Source organism: Pseudorca crassidens, chromosome 11 (assembly GCF_039906515.1).
Source record: "Pseudorca crassidens isolate mPseCra1 chromosome 11, mPseCra1.hap1, whole genome shotgun sequence".
In the NCBI taxonomy this organism is placed as follows: domain Eukaryota; kingdom Metazoa; phylum Chordata; class Mammalia; order Artiodactyla; family Delphinidae; genus Pseudorca; species Pseudorca crassidens.
The window spans coordinates 78,751,085-78,769,197 of record NC_090306.1 but is presented as its reverse complement, the minus strand read 5'-3'; the positions used below and the strand labels follow the sequence as shown (position 1 = coordinate 78,769,197).

General features: G+C 38.1%; 1 protein-coding gene across 1 annotated transcript in view; it reads right to left on the bottom strand.

The window, feature by feature from the left end:
* PLEKHG7 (pleckstrin homology and RhoGEF domain containing G7) overlaps positions 1-18,113 on the bottom strand; it is an 82,582-nt gene that overhangs the window by 32,273 nt on the left and 32,196 nt on the right.

Genomic DNA, 18,113 nt, shown 5'->3' with positions numbered 1-18,113 from the left:
ATCCGAAATCTTGGAGATAGAATGGACAAAATGCAGGAGACATTTAACAAGGACCTAGAAGAACTAAAGATGAAACAAACTACGATGAACAACACAATAAATGAAATGAAAAATACTCTAGATGGGATCAATAGCAAAATAACTGAGGCAGAAGAACGGATAAGTGACCTGGAAGATAAAATAGTGGAAATAACTACTGCAGAGAAGAATAAAGAAAAAAGAATGAAAAGAACTGAGGACAGTCTCAGAGACCTCTGGGACAACATTAAACGCACCAACATTCGAATTATAGGGGTTCCAGAAGAAGAAGAGAAAAAGAAAGGAACTGAGAAAATATTTGAAGAGATTATAGTTGAAAACTTCCCTATTATGGCAAAGGAAATAGTTAATCAGGTCCAGGAAGCACAGAGAATCCCATACAGGATAAATCCAAGGAGAAATACGCCAAGACACATATTAATCAAACTGTCAAAAATTAAATACAAAGAAAGCATATTAAAAGCAGCAAGGAAAAAATAACACACAAGGGAATCCACATAAGGTTAAGAGCTGATCTTTCAGCAGAAACCCTGCAAGCCAGAAGGGAGTGGCAGGACATATTTAAAGTGATGAAGGAGAAAAACCTGCAACCAACATTACTCTACCCAGCAAGGATCTCATTCAGGTTAGGAGGAGAAATTAAAGGCTTTACAGACAAGCAAAAGCTGAGAGTTCAGCACCACCAAACCAGCTTTACAACAAAGGTTAAAGGAACTTCTCTAGGCAGAAACACAAGAGAAGGAAAAGACCTACAATAAGGAACCCAAAACAATTTAGAAAATGGGAATAGGAACATACATATCGATAATTACCTTAAATGTAAATGGACTAAATGCTCCCACCAAAAGAAAGAGATTGGCTGAATGGATACAAAAACAAGAGCCATATGTATGCTGTCTACAAGAGACCCACTTCAGACCTAGAGACACATACAGACTGAAAGTAAGGGGATGGAAAAAGATATTCCATGCAAATGGAAACCAAAAGAAAGCTGGAGTAGCAATTCTCATATCAGACAAAATAGACTTTAAAATAAAGACTATTAGAAGACACAAAGAAGGACACTACATAATGATCAAGGGATCGATCCAAGAAGAAGATATAACAATTGTAAATAGTTATGCACCCAACATAGGAGCACCTCAATACATAAGGCAAATACTAACAGCAATAAAAGGGGAAATCGACAGTAACACATTCATAGTAGGGGACTTTAACACCCCACTTTCACCAATGGACAGATCATCCAAAATGTAAATAAATAAGGAAACACAAGCATTAAATGATACGTTAAACAAGATGGACTTAACTGATATTTATAGGACATTCCATCCAAAAACAACAGAATACACATTTTTCTCAAGTGCTCATGGAACATTCTCCAGGATAGATCATATCTTGGGTCGCAAATCAAGCCTTTGTAAATTTAAGAAAATTGAAATTGGATCAAGTATATTTTCCGACCACAACGCCATGAGACTAGATATCAATTACAGGAAAAGATGTGTAAAAAATACAAACGCATGGAAGCTAAGCAATACACTACTTAATAGCGAAGTGATCACTGAAGAAATCAAAGAGGAAATTTAAAAATACCTAGAAACAAATGACAATGGAGACACGAGGACCCAAAACCTATGGGATGCAGCAAAAGCAGTTCTAAGAGGGAAGTTTATAGCAACACAAGCCCACCTTAAGAAACAGGAAACATCTCGAATAAACAACCGAACCTTGCACCTAAAGCAATCAGAGAAAGAAGAACAAAAAAACCCCAAAGTTAGCAGAATGAAAGAAATCATAAAAATCAGATCAGAAATAAAAGAAGAAGAAATGAAGGCAACAATAGCAAAGATCAATAAAACTAAAAGCTGGTTCTTTGAGAAGCTAAAGAAAATTGATAAACCGTTAGCCAGACTTATCAAGAAAAAAAGGGAAAAGACTCAAATCAATAGAATTAGAAATGAAAAAGAAGTAACAACTGACACTGCAGAAATACAAAAGAGAGATTACTACAAGCAACTATATGCCAATATAATGGACAACCTGGAAGAAATGGACAAATTCTTAGAAATGCACAACCTGCCAAGACTGAATCAGGAAGAAATAGAAAATATGAACAGACCAATCATAAGCACTGAAATTGAAACTGTGATTAAAAATCTTCCAACAAACAAAAGCCCAGGACCAGATGGCTTCACAGGCGAATTCTACCAAACATTTAGAGAAGAGCTAACACCTATCCTTCTCAAACTCTTCCAAAATATAGCAGAGGGAGGAACACTCCCAAATTCCTTCTACGAGGCCACCATCACCTTGATACCAAAACCAGACAGGGATGTCACAAAGAAAGAAAACTACAGGCCAATATCACTGATGAACATAGATGCAAAAATCCTCAACAAAATACTAGCAAACAGAATCCAACAGCACATTAAAAGGATCATACACCATGATCAAGTGGGGTTTATTCCAGGAATGCAAGGATTCTTCAATATACGCAAATCAATCAATGTGATAAACCATATTAACAAACTGAAGGAGAAAAACCATATGATCATCTCAACAGATGCAGAGAAAGCTTTTGACAAAATTCAACACCCATTTATGATAAAAACCCTGCAGAAAGTGGGCATAGAGGGAACTTTCCTCAACATAATAAAGGCCATATATGACAAACCCACAGCCAACATCATTGTCAATGGTGAAAAACTGAAAGCATTTCCACTAAGATCAGGAAGAAGACAAGGTTGCCCACTCTCACCACTCTTATTCAACATAGGTTTGGAAGTTTTAGCCACAGCAATCAAAGAAGAAAAGGAAATAAAAGGAATCCAAATTGGAAAAGAAGAATTAACCTGTCACTGTTTGCAGATGACATGATACTATACATAGGGAATCTTAAAGACCCTACCAGAAAACTACTAGAGCTAATCAATGAATTTGGTAAAGTTGCAGGATACAAAATTCATGCACAGAAATCTCTGGCATTCCTATATACTAAGGATGAAAAATCTGAAAGTGAAATCAAGAAAACACTCCCATTTACCATTGCAACAAAAATAATAAAATATCTAGGAATAAACCTACCTAAGGAGACAAAAGACCTGTATGCAGAAAATTATAAGACACTGATGAAAGAAAGTAAAGATGATACAAGTAGATGGAGTGATATACCATGTTCTTGGATTGGAAGAATCAACATTGTGAAAATGACTCTACTACCCAAAGCAATCTACAAATCCAATGCAATCCCTATCAAACTACCACTGTCATTTTTCACAGAACTTGAACAAAAAATCTCACAATTTGTATGGAAACACAAAAGACCCCGAATAGCCAAAGCAATCTTGAGAACGAAAAATGGAGCTGGAGGAATCAGGCTCCCTGACTTCAGACTATCCTACAAAGCTACAGTAATCAAGACAGTATGGTACTGGCACAAAAACAGAAATATAGATCAATGGAACAGGGAAGAAAGCCCAGAGATAAACCCGCACACATATGGTCACCTTATCTTTGATAAAGGAGGCAGGAATGTACAGTGGAGAAAAGATAGCTTCTTCAATATTTGGTCTTGGGAAAACTGGTCAGGTACATGTAAAAGTATGAGATTAGATCACTCCCTAACACCATACAGAAAAATATGCTAAAAATGGATTAAAGACCTAAATGTAAGGCTAGAAACTATCAAACTCTTACAGGAAAACACAGGCAGAACACTCTATGACATAAATCACAGCAAGATCCTTTTTGACCCACTTCCTAGAGAAATGGAAATAAAAACAAAAATAAACAAATGGGACCTAATGAAACTTCAAAGCTTTTGCACAGCAAAGGAAACCATAAACAAGACCAAAAGACAACCCTCAGAATGGGAGAAAATATTTGCAAATGAAGCAACTGACAAAGGATTAATTTCCAAAATTTACAAGCAGCTCATGCAGCTCAATAACAAAAAAATAAACAAACCAATCCAAAAATGGGCAGAAGACCTATATAGACATTTCTCCAATGAAGATATACAGACTACCAACAAACACATGAAAGAATGCTCAACATCATTAATCATTAGAGAAATGCAAATCAAAACTACAATGAGATATCATCTCACACCAGTGAGAATGGCCATCATCAAAAAATCTAGAAACAATAAATGCTGGAGAGGGTGTGTAGAAAAGGGAACACTCTTGCACTGCTGGTGGGAATGTGAATTGGTCCAGCCACTATGGAGAACAGTATGGAGGTTCCTTAAAAAAACTACAAATAGAACTACCATACGACCCAGCAATCCCACTACTGGGCATATACCCTGAGAAAACCATAATTGAAAAAGAGTCATGTACCAAAATGTTCGTTTCAGCTCTATTTACAATAGCCTGGAGATGGAAACAACCTAGGTACCCATCATTGGATGAATGGATAAAAAAGATATGGCACATATGTACAATGGAATATTACTCAGCCATAAAAAGAAACGAAATTGAGCTATTTGTAATGAGGTGGATAGACCTAGAGTCTGTCATACAGAGTGAAGTAAGTCAGAAAGAGAAAGACAAATACCGTATGCTAACACATATATATAGAATTTAAGAAAAAAAAATGTCATGAAAAACCTAGGGGTAAGACAGGAATAAAGACACAGACCTACTAGAGAACGGACTTGAGGATATGGGGAGGGGGAAGGGTGAGCTGTGACAGAGAGAGAGGCATGGACATATATACACTACCACACGTAAGATAGATAGCTAGTGGGACGCAGCCGCATAGCACAGGGAGATCAGCTCGGTGCTTTGTGACTGCCTGGAGGGGTGGGATAGGAGGGTGGGAGGGAGGGAGACATAAGAGGGAAGAGATATGGGAACATATGTATATGTATAACTGATTCACTTTGTTATAAAGCGGAAACTAATACACCATTGTAAAGCATTATACCCCAATAGAGATGTTAAAAAAAAAAAAAAAAAGTCGTGCAGGGAAACCTAGAGAGCTACATGTAAAAGAATGAAATTAGAACACTCCCTAACACCATACACAAAACAAAACTCAAAATGGATTAAAGACCTAAATGTAAGGCCGGGAACTATTAAACTCTTAGAGGAAAACATAGGCAGAACACTCCATGACATAAATCACAGCAAGATCCTTTTTGACCCACCTGCTAGAGAAATGGAAATAAAACCAAAAATAAACAAATGGGACCTAATGAAATTTAAAAGCTTTTGCACAGTAAAGGAAACCATAAACAAGACGAAAAGAGAAGCCTCAGAATGGGACAAAATATTTGCAAATGAAGCAATTGACAAAGGATCAATCTCCAAAATTTACAAGCAGCTCATGCAGCTCAATATCAAAAAAACAAACAACCCAATCCAAAAATGGGCAGAACACCTGAACAGACATTTCTCCAAAGAAGATATACAGACTGCCAACAAACACATGAAAGAATGCTCAACATCATTAATCATTAGAGAAATGCAAATGAAAACTACAATAAGATATTATTTCACACCAGTCAGAATGGCCATCATCAAAAAATCTACAAAGAATAAATGCTGGAGAGGGTGTGGAGAAAAGGGAACCCTATTGCTCTGTTGGTGGGAATATAAACTGATACAGCCACTGTGGAGAACACTATGGAGGTTCCTTCAAAATCTAAAAATAGAATTACCATACGACCCAGCAATCCCACTACTGGGCATATACCCTGAGAAAACCGTAATTCAAAAAGAGTCATGTAGCACAATGTTCATTGCAGCTCTATTTACAATAGCCAGGACATGGAAGCAACCTAAGTGTCCATCGACAGACGAATGGATAAAGAAGATGTGGCACATACATACAGTGGAATATTACTCAGCCATAAAAGAAACAAAATTGAGTTATTTGTAGTGAGGTGGATGGACTTAGAGTCTGTCACACAAAGTGAAGTAAGTCAAAAAGAGAAAAACATACTGTACGCTAACACATATATATGGCATCTAAAAAAAAACAGTTATGATGAACCTAGGGGCAGGACAGGAATAAAGAAAAAGACGTAGAGAATGGACTTGAGGACACGGGGGTGGGGGGAAGGGTAAGCTGGGATGAAGTGAGAGTGTGGCGGTGACATATATACACCTACCAAATGTAAAATAGATAGCTACTGGGAAGCAGCTGCATAGTAGAGGGTGATCAGCTCGGTGCTTTGTGACTACCTAGAAGGGTGAGATAGGGAGGGTGGGAGGGAGGAAGCCGCAAGAGGGAGGAGATATGGGGATATATGTATATGTATAACTGATTCACTTTGTTATAAAGCAGAAACTAACACACCATTGTAAAGCAATTATACTCCAATGAAGATTAAAAAAATAAATAAATAAAATGGGAACAAAAAATAAACTAAAATTAGAAAAGAAAAAGGAGAAGTTACAATGGACACCGCAGAAATATTAAGCATCCTAAGAGACTACTACAGGAACTTTATGCCAATAAAATGGAGAAACTGAAAGAAGTGGACAAATTCTTAGAAAGGTATAACCCTCCAAGACTGAACCAGGAAGACATAGAAAATATGAGCAGACCAATCACAAGTAATGAAATTGAAACTCTGATTAAAAATCTTCCAACAGGGCTTCCCTGGTGGTGCAGTGGTTGAGAGTCCACCTTCCGATGCAGGGGACACAGGTTCGTGTCCCGGTCCGGGAAGATCCCACATGCCGTGGAGGGGCTAGGGCCGTGAGCCATGGCCGCTGAGCCTGCGCGTCTGGAGCCTGTGCTCCCCAACGGGAGAGGCCACAACAGTCAGAGGCCCACGTACCGCAAAAAAAAAAAAAAAAAACTTCCAACAAACAAAAGTCCAGGACCAGATGACTTCACAGGCGAATTCTATCAAACATTTAGAGAAGAGCTAACACCCATTCTTCTCAAACTTTTCCAAAAAATCGCAGACAAAGGAACACTCCCAAACTCATTCTATGAGGCCACCATCACCCTGATACCAAAACCAGACAAACATACTACAAAAAAAGAAAATTACAGAGCAATATCACTGATGAACATAGATGCAAAAATCCTCAACAAAATACTAGGAAACAGAATCCAACAATGCATTAAAAGGATCATACACCATTACCAAATGGGAGTTATCACAGGGATGCAAGGATACTTCAATATAAGCAAATCAATCAATGGGATACACCATATTAACAAACTGAAGATGAAAAACCATATGATAATCTCAACAGATGCAGAAAAAGCTTCTGACAAAATTCAACACCCATTTATGATAAAAACTCTCTAGAAAGTGGACAAACAGCGAACCTACCTCAACATAATAAAGGACATATATACAACAAACCCACAGCAAACATCATTCTCAATGGTGAAAAACGGAAAGAATTTCCTCTAAGATCAGGAACAAGACAAGGATTTCCACTCTCATCACTATTATTCAACATAGTTTTGGAAGTCCTAGCCACGGCAGTCAGAGAAGAAAAAGAAATAAAAGGAATACCAATTGGAAAAGAAGGAGTAAAACTGTCACTGTTTGCAGATGACATGATACTATATATAGAGAATCCTAAAGATGTCACCAGAAAACTACTAGAGCTAATCAGTGAACTTGGTAAAGTTGCAGGATACAAAATTAATGCACAGAAATCTCCTGCATTCCTATACACTAATGATGAGAAGTCTGAAATAGAAATTAAGGAAACATTCCCATTTACCATTGCAACAAAAAGAATAAAGTACTTAAGAATAAACCTACCTAGGGAGACAAAAGACCTGTATGCAGAAAACTATAAGACACTGATCAAAGAAATTAAAGATGATAGAAACAGATGGAGAAATATACCATGTTCTTGGATTGGAAGAATGAATATTGTGAAAATGACTATACTATCCAAAGCAGATTCAATGCAATCCCTATCAAATTACCAATGGCATTCTTTACAGAAGTAGAACAAAAAATCTTAAAATTTTTACGGAGACACAAAAGACCCCGAATAGCCAAAGCAGTCTTGAGGGGAAAAAAAGGATATGGAAGTATCAGACTCCCTGACTTCAGACTATACTACAAAGCTACAGTAATTAAGACAATATGGTACTGGCACAAAAACAGAAATATAGATCAATGGACAGGATAGAAAGCCCAGAGATAAACCCATGCACCTATGGTCACCTTACTTTTGATAAAGAAGCAAGAATATCCAATGGAGAAAAGACAGCCTCTTCAATAAGTGGCGCTGGGAAACCTGGAGAGCTACATGTAAAAGAATGAAATTAGAACACTCCCCAACACCATACACAAAATAAGCTCAAAATGGATTAGAGACCTAAATTTAAGACTGGACACAATAAAACTCTTAGAGGAAAACATAGGAAGAACACTCTTTGACATAAATCACAGCAAGATCTTTTTTGATACACTTCTTAGAGTAATGGAAATAAAACCAAAAATAAACAAATGGGACCTAATGAAACTTAAAAGCTTTTGCAAAGCAAAGGAAACTACAAACAAGACGAAAAGACAACCCTCAGAATGGGAGAAAATATTTGCAAATGGATCAATGGACAAAGGATTAATCTCCAAAATATATAAACAGCTCATGCAGCTCAGTATTAAAAAAAACAAACAATCCAATCCAAAAATGGACAGAAGACCTAAATAGACATTTCTCCAAAGAAGACATACAGATGGCCAAGAAGCACATGAAAAGCTGCTCAACATCACTAATTATTAGAGAAATGCAAATCAAAACTACTATGCGGTATCACCTCACACCAGTTAGAATGGGCATCATCAGAAAATCTACAAACAACAGATGCTGGAGAGGGTGTGGAGAAAAGGGAACCTTCTTGTACTGCTGGTGGGAATGTAAATTGATAACAGGCACTATGGAGAACAGTATGGAGGTTCCTTAAAATCGAAAAATACGATTACCATATGACATAGCAATCCCACTACTGGGCATATACTCAGAGAAAACCATAATTCAAAAAGACACATGCACCCCAATCTTCATTTCAGCACTATTACAATCACCAGGACATGGAAGCAACCCAAATGCCCATCGACAGACGAATGGAAAAAGAAGATGTGGTACATATATACAATGGAATATTACTCAAGTCATAAAAAGGAACAGAACTGAGTCATTTGTAGAGACGTGGATGGATGTAGAGACTGTCATACAGAGTGAAGTACGTTAGAAAGAGAAAAACAAATAATGTATATTAACGGATATATGTGGAACCTAGAAAAATGGTACAGATGTACCGGGCTGCGGGGCAGAGGCTGAGACAAAGATGTACAGAACAAATGTATGGACACCAAGGGGGGAATGTGTGGGTGGTGGTGGTGGTGTGCTGAATTGGGCGACTGGAATTGATATATATACACCAATATGTATAAAATGTATAACTAATAAGAATCTGCTGTATAAAAAAAATAAATTAAAAAAAAAGCAGAGGAATCACTCCCAATTTATAGAACATGAGATATCCCCTGAAAGACCAACAAACAACAAAACAGACCAGTCTATAATACTAGATCCCAAGTTCAAAAAGGAGGTAATAAAAAGAAAACTGTAGAAATTAAGAATATTGAGAGGAATGAAGATTACTGTAACAAGGAACTATAAACTATAAAGAGAAGCCAATTAAATTTAGAAAACTCATTTGCAGAAACAAAAGCCAAGCTAAAGGCAATAAATAGCAAACTAAACAATGCAGAGGAACAAATAAGTGATCTAGAAATTAGAATAATGGAAATCATGCAATCAGAACAGCAGACAAAAGGACAAATGTAAAAGAATGAAAGCTATATACGAGACTTATGGGATAATATAAAGCAAGCCAATCTACACATAATAGGGATTCCAGAAGGAGAAGAGAAAAGGGAATCAAAAATGTATTTGAAGAAATTGTGGCTGAAAAATTCCCAAACTAAAGAAGGAAACAGATATCCAAGTACAGGAAAGTCCCAAACAAGATGAACACAAACAGACTTATATGAAGATGTATTAAAATTAAAATAGCAAAAGTTAAAGAGAGGATTCTAAAGAGAAAAACAGAGTTAGTTAAAAGGGAACCCGCATAAGGCATTCAGCTGATTTCTCTACAGAAAATGTTGTAGGCCAGAGGGGAGTGGAAAGATATGTTCAATGTCCAGAAAGGGGAAAACCTGCAACCTAGGATATTCTACCCAGCAAGATTATCATTTAGAATAGAAGGAGATACAAAGAATTTCTCAAACAAAACTAACAAAACAAAAAGAAACAAAAACTAAAAGAACACAGCAATACTAAACTATCCTAAAAGAAATATTGAAAGGTCTTCTCTAAATAGAAAAGAAGAATCTACAGGAATAAGAAAGTCACAATTGGAAAATAAATCACTTAAATAAGCCAGTATATAGATTACAATTATTTTGTGTGTGTGTGAAAGCAATGATAACTACAATAAAAAGCAAAGTGATAAACATGAAGATATAAAAGAGGACATCAAAATCATAAAATGTGGGGGGAGGGGTAAGAAAATGTAGACTTTTTTAGAAGACTTTTTTCAGAATATGGTTGAACCTATATGACTATGAATCTAATACAAGTAGATATAGTAATGGGTTAACATACTTGTAAAACAGGGCAACAAAAAATCAAAAACATACAACAGATTCAAAAAAACCAAAAACAAAAGAACTCAAGCATAACACAAAAATCATCAAACCACAAGAGGAAAAACAAAAAGAAAAAGAAAAGAACAAAGAGGAAATACAAAATCAACTGAAAAATAAGGTTTAAAATGGCCATAAATACATATCTATCAACAATTACCTTAAGTGTCAATGGACAAAATGTTCCAATCTAAACACATAGAGTGGCAGATTAGATAATAAAAAAGAGTGGCAGATTAGATAATAAAACAAGAGCCTACAATATGCTGCCTACAAGAGACCCACTTTAGGGCGAAGGATACACAGATTTAAAGTGAGGAGATGGAAAAAGGTGTTTTATGAAAATGGAAATGACAAGAAAGTGGGAGTAGCAGTACTTGTATGAGACAAAATAGACTTTAAAACAAAGGCCATAAAGAAAGATAAAGAAGGACACTATAAAATGATAAAAGAATCAATACAGGGCTTCCCTGGTGGCACAGTCGTTGAGAGTCCGTCTGCCGATGCAGGGGACACGGGTTCGTGCCCTGGCCCGGGAGGATCCCACATGCTGCGGAGCGGCTGGGCCCATGGGCCATGGCTGCTGGGCCTGCACGACCGGAGCCTGTGCTCCGCAATGGGAGAGGCCCCAACAGTGAGAGGCCCGTGCCAAAAAAAAAAAAAAAAAAAAATCAATACAAAAAGAGGATATTACACTTGTTAACATATATGCACCCAATATAGGAGCTCCTAAATAGAGAAAACAAGTAATAGGAAACATGCTAGGACACAAAGCAAGCCTTACTATATGTAAGAGGACAGAAATTATTTCAAGCATCTTTTCTGACCACAACAGCATGAAACCAGAAATCAACCACAGAAAGAGAAACGAGAAAAAAATGATTACATGGAGACTAAACAACAGGCTACTAAAAAACCAATGGATCAACAATGAAATCAAAGAGGAAATTAAAAAATATCTTGAGACAAATGACAATGAAAACACAACTATACAAAATCTCTGGGATGCAGCAAAAGCAGTCCCATGAGGGAAGTCCATAGTGATACAGGCCTTCTTCAAAAAATAAAATAAATCTCAAATGACCTAACTTACCACCTAAAAGAATTAGAAAAAGAAGAACAAACAAAGCCTAAAGTCAGCAGAAGGAAGGAAATAATAAAGATCAGAGAGGAAGTAAGTAAAATAGAAATCAAAAAAACAATAGAAACAAATCAATAAAATCAAGAGCTGATTTTTTTGAAAGGGTAAACAAAATCGACAAACCTCTGACCAGGCTCATCAAGAAGAAAAGAGACAGGACTTCCCTGGTCGTACAGTGGTTAAGAATCTGCCTGCCAATGCAGGGGACACGGGTTCGAGCCCTGGTCTGGGAAGATCCCACATGCCACAGAGCAACTAAGCCTGTGCACCACAACTACTGAGCCTGTGCTCTAGAGCCCGTGAGCCACAACTACTGAGCCTGCGTGCCACAACTACTGAGCCTGCATGCCTAGAGCCCATGCTCTGCAACAAGAGAAGCCACCGAATGAGAAGCCCACACTGCAATGAAGAGTAGCCCCTGCTTCCCACAACTAGAGAAAGCCCGCACGCAGCAACAAAGACCCAATGCGGCCAAAAATAAATAAATAAATATTAAAAAAAAATCAGTGAGGAAAAGTAGGATAATTCATTAAATTGGACTCAGGTTGGGTAATCTGCCCAAAGTCACACAGCCCATAAGTGGTGGGTCAGTGATTCTGTCTGACTTCGAGTGTCTGATGTTCTCACTCCACAACTTGTGCTTTTAAACATTTCGCTATCCTTGTCTATCTCTGTACTACCAAGGCTTTGACAGGGCACTGCAAACAGAAGGCATCAATGAGTGAGACCACAAAGCCATGCAGGGGGGAAAAAAAAAGAGAATAAAAGAGAGGACCCAAATAAACAAAATAAGAAGTGAAAGAGGAAAAACTGATACCACAGAAATACAAAAAAAAAAAAAAAAAAAAAAGAGAGAGAATAAGTAAAAAAGAGAATACTAAGAACAAATATATACCAACAAATTGCACAACCTAGAAGAAATGGACAAGTTTTTAGAAACATACAGCCCACCAAAACAGAATCAAGAAAAAATAAATAAATTGAACAGACTGATCACTAGAAGTGCAATAGAATCTGTAATTTAAAAAACTCCTTGCAAACAAAAGTCTGGGATCAAATGGGTTCACTGGGGAATTCTACCAAACCTACAAAGAAGAAATTATACCAATCCTTTTCAAACTCTTCTAAAAGACTGAAGAGGAGGAACACTCCCAAATTCATTCTATGAAGCCACCCTCACTCTGATACCAAAACCAGAAAAAGATACTATCAAAAAAGAAAATTACAGGCCAATATCTTGATGAATACAGATACAAAAATTCTCAACAAAATATTAGCAAACCAAATCCAACAACACATAAAAAATATCATACACCATGATCAAGCTGGATTCATCTCAGGGTTACAAGGATGGTTCAACATATGTAAATCAATCAATGTGATATATACCACATCAACAAAAGACAAAAACCACATGATCATCTCAATAGATGCAGAAAAAGCATCTGATGAAATCAACATGTATTCATGATAAAAACACTTACCAAAGTAAGTACATAACTCAACATAATAAAAGCTATTTATGACAAACCCACAGCCAACATAATACTCAACAGTGAAAAGCTGAAAACCTTCCCATTAAAATTTGGAACAAGAAAAGGATGTCCACTCTTACCACTTATATTTAACATAGTACTGGAAGTCCTAGTCACAGCAACCAGACAAGAAAAAGAAATAAAAGGTATCTGAATTGGAAGGGAAGAGGTAAAACTGTCCTTATCGGCAGATGACATGATACTATGCATAGAAAACCCTAAAGACTCCACACAAAAACTACTAGAACTGATAAACAAATTCAGCAAGGTAGCAGGATACAAGACTAACACACAGAAATCTGTTGCACTTCTTTACACTAACATGAAATATCAGAAAGGGAAAGTTAAAAAATCCTTTTTAATATCACATCAAAAAAAAAATACTTAGGAATAAACCTGACCAAGGAGTAGAGGGAGACAAGATGGCAGAGCAGAAGGACACTGAGCTCACCTGCTCTTATGAGCACACTAAAATCACAACTAACTGCTGAACAACCATTGATAAAAAGGACTGGAACCTACCAAAACAAGATTCTACATCCAAAGACATAAAAAAGAAAACATGAGACAGTAGGAGGGGTGCACTCATGATATAATCAAATCCCATACTGCCCGGGTGGGCAACCCACAAATTGGAGAATAATTATATCGAGAAGTTCTCCCACAGGAGTGAGAGCTCTGAGCCCTACGTCAGCAGAACATATGGCTTTGAAGGCTAGTAGGGCTTGATTGCAGAAGCTCCACAGGACTGGGGGAAACAGAGATTCCACTCTTGGAGGGTGCAGACAAGGTCCCATGTGCACCAGGTCCCAGGGCAAAGCAGTGACTACACAGGAGCCTGGGCCAGACCTACCTGCTGGTATTAAAGGGTCTCCTAGGGAGGCAGGGGTGGCCATGGATCTCTCTGGAGTCATAAAAGCTGGTGGTGGACATAGCGGGGACCTATGTGAACTCTGGCTGGAGGCAGACATTTTGGGTCCTTGGCACTGAGACTTGGCCCCATCCAACAGGCTATTAGCTCCAGTGCTGGGATGCCTCAGGCCAAACAACCAACAAGGTGGGAACACAGCCCCAGCCATCAGTAGACAGGCTGCCTAAAGTCATCCTGAGCCCGCAGTCACCTCTAGCCACACCCCCTCACACAGCCCTGCCCACCAGAGGGCAAAGACCCAGCTCCAACCACCAGCCCCTCCCACCAGGAAGCCTGCATAACGGCTAGAGCAGTGTCAGGGGTCAGACACCAGAAGCAAGGAAACTACGATCCTGCAGCCTGCAGAACTAAGTCCACAAACATAGGTCAGAACCTAACCTGGGACCAGTTGGTCCCTGGCCCTTGACTGATGAGAGAGGAGTGTACTGTTGGCACATATAGGACTTCCCCTTCAGGGGATCACTTATCCAAGACTGAGAAACGTAACTAAGCTACTACATACATAAAAATACAAACAGAAATTTAAACACAATGAGCTGGCATAGGAATACATTGTTCCAGACGAAGGAAGAAGATAAAAACTCCAGAAGAACAACTAAGCAAAGTGGAGATAGCCAATCTACCCAAGAAAGGAGTTCAGTGTAATGACCATAAAGATGATACAAGAACTCGGGAAAAGAATGGATATATAAAGTGAGAAGTTACAAGTTTTTAGCAAAGAGTTAGAAAATATAAAAAATAACCAAACAGAGTTGAAGAATACAATAACTGAAATGAAAAAATACACCAGAAGGAATCAATAGCAGAATAAGTGATGCAGAAGAATGAATCAATGAGCTGGAAGACAGAGTGGAGGGAATCACTGCCGCAGAACGGAATAAAAAAGAATGAAAAGAAATGAGGACAATTTAAGAGACTTCTGGGACAACGTCAAACACACCAATGTCTGCATTATAGGGGTCCCAGAGGAGGAGAGAGAGAGAAAGGACCTGAGAAAATATTTGAAGAGATAATAGCTGAAAACCTCCCTAACACTGGAAAGGAAACAGTCACCCAAGTCCAGTAAGTGCAGAGTCCCTTAGACGATAAACCCAAGGAGGAACATGCCAAGAAACATAGTAATCAAATTGACAAAAATTAAAGACAAAGAGAAAATATTAAATAAATACAAGGGAATCCCCATAAGACTTTCAGCTGATTTTTCAGCAGAAGTTCTGAAGGCCAGAAGGGAGTGGCATGATATATTCGAAGTGATGAAAGGGAAAAACCTACAACCAAGAATACTCTACCCAGCAAGGCTCTCGTTCAGATCTGACGGAGAAATCAAAACCTTTACACAGAAGCAAAAGCAGAAAGAATTCACCGTCACGAAACCAGTTTTACAACAAATGCTAAAGGAACTTCTCTAAGTGGAAAAAAGGGCACAACTAGAAACTAGAAAATTAAAAATGGGATGGCTCACCAGACATTTAGAGAAGAGTTAACACCTATCCTTCTGAAACTATTCCAAAAAACTGCAGAGGAAGGAACACTCCCAAACTCATTCTATGAAGGCACCATCACTCTGACACCAAAACCAGACAAAGATATCACAAAAAAAGAAAATTACAGGCCAATATCACTAATGAACATAGACATGAAAATCCTCAACAAAATACTAGGAAATCAAGTCTAACAATACATTAAAAGAATCATACATCATGGTCAAGTGGGATTTATCCCAGGGCTGCAAGGATTTTTTAACATCTGCAAATCAATCAGCGTGACACACCGCATTAACAAATTGTTAAATAAAAACTTTATGATCATCTCAATAGTTGCAGAAAAAGCTTTCGATAAAATTCAGCTCCTGTTTATGATAAAAACTCTCCAGAAAGTGGGCATAGAGGGAACCTACTTCAACATAATAAAGGCCATGTATGACAAACCCACAGCAAACATCATTCTCAATGGTGAAAAACTGAAAGCATTTCCTCTAAGATCAGAAACAAGACAAGGATGTCCACTTTACCTCTATTATTCAACATAGTTTTGGAAATCCTAGCCATGGCAATCAGCGAAGAAAAAGAAATAAAAGGAATACAAATTGGAAAAGAAGTAAAACTGTCACTGTTTGCAGATGACAAGATACTATACATAGAAAATCCTAAAGACGCTACCAGAAAAATACCAGAGCTCATCAATGAATTTGGTAAAGTTGCAGGATACAAAATTAATGCACAGATATCTCTTGCATTCCTATACACAAATGATGAAAAATCTGAAAGAAAAATTAAGGAAACACTCTCATTTACCACTGCAACAAAATGAATAAACTACCTAGGAATAAACCTACCTAAGGAGGCAAAAGGCCTGTACTCAAAAAACTATAAGATGCTGATGAAAGAAATCAAAGACGACATAAACAGATGGAAAGATATACTGTGTTCTTGGACTGGAAGAATCAATATTGTCAAAATGACTGTACTACCCAAGGCAATCTACAGATTCAATGCAATCCCTAACAAATTACCAATGGTATTTTTCACAGAACTAGAAAAAAAATTAATTTGTATGGAAACACAAAAGACCCCAAATAGCCAAAGCAATCTTGAGAAAGGAAAATGGAGCTGGAGGAACCAGACTCCCTGACTTCAGACTATACTACAAAGCTACAGTCATTAAACAGTATGGTATTGGGACTTCCCTGGAGAGTGGTGGTTAAGAATCTGCCTGCCAATGCAGGGGACATGGGTTTGAGCCCTGGTCCAGGAAGATTCCACATGCCACGGAGCAACGAAGCCCGTGTGTCACAACTACTGAGACTGCTCTCTAGAGCCCGTGAGCCACAACTACTGAACCCTCGTGCCACAACTACTGAAGCCCGTGCACCTAGAGCCGTGCTCTGCAATAAGAGAAGCCACCACAATGAGAAGCACGCACACTGCAATGAAGAGTAGCCCCTGCTTGCTGCAACTAGAGAAAGTCTGCACACAGCAACGCAAACCTAACACAGCCAAAAATAAATAAATAAAATAAATTTATTAAAAAAAAGAGTTGTTTGAGAAAGTACTTGGCAAAACATTATGCATTATAAAAGTATCATATGCCATCATTACAACAGTGCATCCCTTATTCCTTTCCCTAAATATCTTTGGATGCTGTATATATTTTATATATAAATATAAACTTCTGTGTCACAGTTGTTACAGGATTTTCCAGTTACTTGAAAACAATGTCTGAGCCTTGTTAAATTATTCTCTGCCCTAGCATGGAAGGGAGAGGAATGAACCTGGATTCTCCCTAGTTTGGGGGCTTGGCGAGGGTCTCATCCATAAGCTTCCAGGGAAAACTTTTGCAACAAGATTATTCATACCCTGGAAATCTAATGAGCTTTCAGGTTTTGGTTTGAGTAGCAAAGAAAACATTGAAAGGATGAAGCTACAAAAATAGAGCCAAGTCTCTTTCCAAGATCATTCATGCCACGCCCAGGTTTCCCGGCACATCCTGGCCATGGCAAAGATGCACCAATTCACAGCAAAGTTGTTGGAAACTGTGTGTGGTGGCCATTCCTCCCACAGCTCTGAGGTGATGCTCTGGCAGGTGCTTCCTGCAGCTGCAGGGAAGAGCTGGTTTTCTGTAAAGGCTTGGACCATTTTCTTGGGTCATGAAAAGGGCTCTGGCATAATACTGAAAGGCTGAAAGGTACGGTTCAGACTAAAGACATGTCAAAAAGGGGTTAAAGGAAGTAGGGAAGGCAAGGAAAATTCTTTTGTTTTGCTTATTAGCAAACACTGAAGGTCCCTAGCAGAGATTCCTTGTTCTAATAACACT